The sequence below is a fragment of the Pholcus phalangioides genome, unplaced genomic scaffold (genome assembly GCF_987345545.1).
Source record: "Pholcus phalangioides strain wild (caught in Gottingen) unplaced genomic scaffold, Ppha-v1.0 ptg000012l_1, whole genome shotgun sequence".
Taxonomy (NCBI): Eukaryota; Metazoa; Arthropoda; class Arachnida; order Araneae; family Pholcidae; genus Pholcus; species Pholcus phalangioides.
In genome coordinates this window covers 14103019-14109627 of record NW_028301605.1, presented here as the reverse complement: position 1 = coordinate 14109627, position 6609 = coordinate 14103019, and positions in this window count along the sequence as shown.

The window sequence follows — 6609 nt, the reverse complement described above, 5'->3', positions numbered from 1 at the left end:
TTACTGTATTCATTGATTTTTGTTTGTTAGTTTGAAATGCACAGGATGGCCATAATGAAACACGCATTTTCTTTGTATCCCGATCGAAGTATGGTCTTCTGGATTTACTCCTTAATATGTAGGTGCTTCACCTCCTGGACAATTCTTACATGAATCTCCCGAGTAAAAAATCCTTAGGGAAGATTGTTCTAAAAGAACTTCTCAGAAAAAATCGGTTTTGTCTATATTTTATACAGTACATAGAGAGGTCGGCAAACCGCGGCTTGCGAGCCACATGCGGCTGTTTGGCCTCTATACTGTGGCTTTTCCACAAAATACCACGTGCGGTCGCACAAAAACTCCAGATTTTTGAAAAATCATGTTTAGACCAGGGCCGTCTTAAGAGCATGGTTGGGCCAAGTGATTTTTCTGAGGCCCTACCTGACAAATTTTCGAAAATTTCAACTGGTTCTAATTTCTCTGAGGCCCCCCAGCAGGCCCCATGCGTTTAGACGGCACCGGTTTAGACACACATTTTGCTCTTGCTCCTTTCCCCTCCCTAGTGAGTCATCTTTTTCGCGGGCTGTTGCCGAAAGCCTGATGCTGCTGTTATGTGACACTTCCGCGACCAACCAGGTGGGTCGAAACTAGGAAGTTCGGGAAAAAGTTGTCGAAAACGAGGCTTTTTTCTTAAGGTACTGGGGGACAGATAGACGCAAAAGACGAGTCTCCTCTCGGAACATGGGAGGGGGGGGGGGGCATGCAATGTTTTCCATACCAAAGGAACGTCAACCTCTACCCGGCCAGATCATAGAAGACGATGCTCCTGGGCTGTCGCCTCTCATGATGACTCTCCCGTGGCCACCTCTCTCCATCCGCATCCAACATATACAAGACGAGTGTGGATGGGAGAGTCTGAAGGGATCGACCTCAGCGAACGCACCTCAATCAGATCGAGGACATTTTTAGCAAAGGCCAGCTTAAGAGTACCCTAATTAAGTTAATAACAATGTACCTACCTATATAATTTAAGTTTTAAAAAAATTGGCTCTCGAAAGAAATTTCAATTGCTGTACTGTTGATATTTGGCTCTGTTGACTAATGAGTTTGCCGACCACTGATATAGAGGAAACTAATTTAAGGTGGATTAGGGCTTGTTGAAACCCCAAGCTGATGCTTGAAAAAAGGTGCCACAGGCGAGGCTGCAACAAGAGGGAAGGGGACAAAGAGGGCAAGTGCCTCTGGTGAGAAATTTTCAGAAAGAACAAAATCATCCTAATTTTGCTGTAGTGGTGGTTTTAACAAAAGTTTCCATGATGAATCCGTCAGTCGCTCTCTAGATGGCTCAGTTTTGCCAAAGCAGGACCATAACTAGGATTTTTGTGGTGGACGGGTGATAAGCATGATTTTAGCGCCCCCACTATGGGTAACTAGGGTACCTAGGGAGGCTGACGGGTCCATTGTGGAAACAATTTTTTTTTTGTTCAAAGTAACGTCTAATCATTAAAATGAAAGCAAGATAGCGACAATTTTCCAAAAAGTGATCGCTTTAGCGATAATATGGCATCACACTTTGCTGATGCAGATGAGATAGCCTGGGGGTTTCAAAGAGCCCTGGGGGAATATGTAAATGACCTGTTCCTCTGCATTTTCAATGAAGCTTACTTGAGGAGATAATTTTCAAAAGGAGGTCACTCAAGTATTACGTCAGTATCGATGGGGGTGGGGTTCAGGTTTGCTGGCTTCTGATGGGGGGGGGGGGGGGGGAAGGTGGAATGATGCTTATACGTCATCAACCTCCCTTTATAAAAAATATGAAATGTCTTTAATGGCATCTTACTCAGTGTACAAAAAACGAGAAAAACCTTTTCCTAGTTTGTGGGCACCTGAACTAACGTTCTCCCCTATTGATAAGCCCTCTTTAGCAGTGCCGTCTTAACACATGGGCCCACCCGGGGGCCTCACAAAAATGAAATCCAGTTGAAATTTTCTAGGACTTACCGGGTAGGGCCTCCAAAAAACCACTTGGCCCATGATACTCTTAAGACGGCCCTGCTATTTAGAACCACGTTAGTGATCTTTAAATGTTCCGCAAATCCTTCAAGTGTTCTAGAAATGTATTGCAGGCCACTTAAGTGTTCTAGAAATTGGTTGAGGGCCGCTTAAGTGCTCTGGAACTGTGTCACGCATCACACAAATGTTCCGTAAACATGCTGCGGATCACTGCAAACTGTGCTGCACGCTGCTCAACTGCTCTAAAACGGTGCCAAATGTCACCTGAGGGATATTTAAATGTGCCACGGACCACTTAAATGATCTGAAAATGGTGGCAAGGGTCACAAACGATCTGTAAATGTACCACTTAGTTCATTTTTACAAAATTAGGTTTCAGGTGGCGGGCCACATCAGATAGCCCCGAGGTCCACATTTGGCCAGCAGGTCACAGGTTTAGCATATATTGCTTAGAGGGTGGGCCGCAATAAAAATTTCTTAAGGTGAAAATTTGGGTTCTTAGCTTTCAAATAGCATTGAAATTAACAGAAATTGATTATAATAACACATAAAAGTATTTTCTTCTGATATTTAAATTTGTAAGTTTTTGATCGTCTGGGAGGCATAAGAGCGCTCGTGCTGCCGGCCCCCATTCATGTGCATATCTGATCCCAATATGCGATAGAAGGTAGGAGCAGAGCTGACAAAATTTCGCTGACGGGGCACTGTTAAAAATCTGCTGATGTAATACCTGAAAGACCCCAAAGAGAATATTTTTTTCAATTCACTTTTCAAAATTAATTTTTTTAAAATCAGTCTTCCCTTTTCAACAAAGTATTTAAATATTATTCTACTATTCCTATTACACCGCACACCAAATCTGATCATACCACCGTACGACAATTTCCTACCCATAGCGCTGTCTATCGGTGATTGCCCCAGGCACAGTAGATAAAGAACTTGTTTTCTCTATATGGCATAGTTTCCCAACCCTTTTTTTCATATCGCCCCCCCCCCTTCATAATTCCCCCCCCCCCCCCATCGCAATGTAACCCAGAATCGTAGTTATACCCATAGCTTCTACTGCCCCCTTAATTTTAATGCCACGGGCCTAGACAGAGAGAGATCAAGTCAGTAAGCGACCAAAACCCAGGCCAGTTATTGATTGAAAAAGTGACGGAAAGACTGAGAAGCCAGGTTACTGAGTGATTAAAAGAGTGACATTGGAGAATGCGTGTGCATGGGAGTGACATAAAGAGCAAGAAACCACATCAGTGGCTACCAAAAGAGTAACCTTGTGTGTGTGTAAGCATGTTAATGACCAGTGCATTATGAAAGCATGTGTGTGACTAAAAGATCTAAATAGTGAGTTGCCAGGTCACTGCATGGTTGAAAAAATAGCCTAGGGAATGAAAGATAAAGTCAGTCAGTGACCTAAAGAGAGCAAGGTGCAGGTGAACGGATGGTTGAAAGAGTGATGCAGCAAGTGAGAAGCCAGATAACTTTTGGAAGCCTGTGGTCTGGCTGATTTATTTTTTTTGGGGAAGGCCAGGTCATATGACTAATGGGGAAAATGAAACAATGAATCATTCATAGCCGGTACTGGGCCTGGCGGTTGAGAAACACTGACCTAGAGAATGTGTCAAAGTCAGTCTTTTGGTCACTCACTGATGTGGTTTCTTGCTCTTTAGATCACTCCTTTGCATACCTTTTATCTAGGTCCTAGAGAGAGTGCAAACACTGTGAGTAATCAAAAGATCTCAGGGATGTCTGAACATATTTTGAATCTGTGGGTGCTCATCTAATATAGAAAATTCTAATTTCTGAATCAGTTTTGGGGGTGCTCAGACCCATGGCACAAATTTCCGTGGGTGCTGAACCATCCACAGCTCAGACGGCACTGATGTTTAGGTAACAGCGGTAGGTTTTTTGTTCAATTAGCCCCCGAGAACATAAAATGATATTGGAGAAAATTTAAATCGTTACACAAAATGATTTTGATGAATGGGGAATATCAAAATCAATCATCATTCAAATCAACTCAAATCATCATCATTGGAAAAAAAAGATTTTCCAGTATATAGGAATATAAGCCAAAAAAGCGCTTCAAAATATTTTTACTAAAAATGATAATTGACACCATACATAATGATATATCAATGCATAATTCATAAAAAATAATCAATGCATAATTCATAAAAAATAATCAATGCATAATTCATAAAAAATAATCAATGCATAATTCATAAAAAATAATCAATGCATAATTCATAAAAAACAAAGTCCAACATATATACTCTTCACCGTTTATAGATACAACAAAACATACATATACCATTTACCAGGTAAATGAAATCAAGATATTCTGAGCTAGCCAAAAATCTAATGAAAAGTTCACTCGCAATACAGTTTTTCAATTTTAGATCTAGCAAAAGCATGAAATGAATCTGACAACATTCACAGGTGGCGAGTATTGCATCTACCAATTTGAATCTACACATTTTTCAGATTACATAGCATATCTACATTCACTGGGAGTTTGCCGATTAATAAATAGTATACATGGATTGTTGGTTTGGAAGTCTTTGACTTTGATATTGTGCAAATAGGTTGTTGATATGATTCTGAATTTGCAACATGAGCTTATTTATCCCTACTATTTTCAAGGATTTTTGCAGCATGTGCAGTAACTGAGTGTTGACAGCTGAAGTAAGAAACATTAATGATACGGGGCGCGGTAGCCCAGGTCGATAAGATACTCGCCTAAAGTACCAAAGGATGTTTAGAGGTGTCACGAGTTTGATACTTGGTTCATCCTTGTCAGAAAAACTTTCCTGACACAGGAATACAACAGAAACGGCGACATGACTGCAGAAAAATTGCTACTGCAGGGAGTCCCCCCATAGAGGGTTAGCACACCAACTCCTCGATGAGTATAAAAAACAAGCCCGACGTTTGGAATTGGCAATAAATTGTAGGTCCCGGTCTAATTAGCCCTCATGTGTAAAAAATGGCCATGGTGCAACAAAAACAATCAAATTAATCATTAATGCTACCCCCATCCTCAGCCTAGAATTAATATCGCAAGGATATACATTTTTTTTTCTAACAAGACAACTCGACAGACTTGTCCAAATTATCTGATTTCCAGTTTCTGTGGTATTAAACAATTAGGGACCATGTCCTATAGCAGTGTTTCTTCAACTGTTTAGATACAGCAGACCGAATTGAAACTTCCCACAAAGCCTGCGGGCCACCAACTCAGAAGGAGCCAACGGGGCTCCGAGTTAAACAGGGACGAAAACTATTGAAAACTTTTTCTGAAATTATTTCTTTTATCAATTTTCATTAGTTCCGAAATCATTTTTTTCACTAATTCTAGAAAAGTTTTTGATTAATTATTGATTAAATTGTTCCATTCTGAGGTTATTTTTAATATTAAATCGCTTCAAATTATTATTATTTTGGTAATTCTAAAATTGTTTTCTTTCTCAACGTATCTTGGAATAATTTCTTTCAATAATTATGTGCAATTCTTTTATTGATTGCAAAATAATTTGCCGGAAATTACAAAATTATTTCTCTCATTAATTTGTTATTTCTTCACTAATTCTGAAATTATTTGCATTGAAAATTATTAATTTTTCAGTAATTCTGAATTTTCATCAATTCTGGAATTATTCCTTTCATGAAATCCAAGTTTTTGTGGAATTTCCTGGAATTATTTCACTCATTTATTCTAGAAAATTATTTCATTCATTTATTTATTTTCTAGAAAATTATTTCATTCAATTTGTTCTAGAAAATTATTTCATTCAATTTTTTCTAGAAAATTATTTCATTCCTTTATTCCAGAAAATTATTTCATTTATTTATTTATTCTCTAGAAAATTATTTCATTCCTTTATTCCAGAAAATTATTTCACTCATTTATTCTAGAAAATTATTTCATTCATTTATTTATTTTCTAGAAAATTATTTCATTCATTTATTTATTTTCTAGAAAATTATTTCATTCAATTTGTTCTAGAAAATTATTTCATTCCTTTATTTTCTAGAAAATTATTTCATTTATTTATTCTCTAGAAAATTATTTCATTCAATTTGTTCTAGAAAATTATTTCATTCCTTTATTTTCTAGAAAATTATTTCATTTATTTATTTATTCTCTAGAAAATTGTTTCATTCATTCGTTCTAGAAAATTATTTCATTCCTTTATTCTAGAAAATTATTTCATTCCTTTATTCCAGAAAATTATTTCATTCCTTTATTCTAGAAAATGATTTCATCCATCAATTCCAAAAGTAATCTTGGTTTTTAACCATTTTCTGCAAATATGATCGGCAGACCACAACAAAAAACTCTGAAGGTCAAATGTGGCCCACACAGGCCATGTGTTGAAGAACCCTCGTCTTATAGGATTTATTTTACACAGGAAAAAATCTTTACAAAAAGAACTGCTAAAAATCCTGGGCCGATGCAATTACTAATTTATATTTGCTGTCTCAAATAAGGCAGAATTGAGTCAGAAAATTTTCAGACAGTGAAAATTTATAGCAGTGGCTCGTGCCCCATCCCTTCACAGCTAGAGGCACTGACATGAAAAAAACATTGGGGGGGGGGGGAAAGTTGCATGT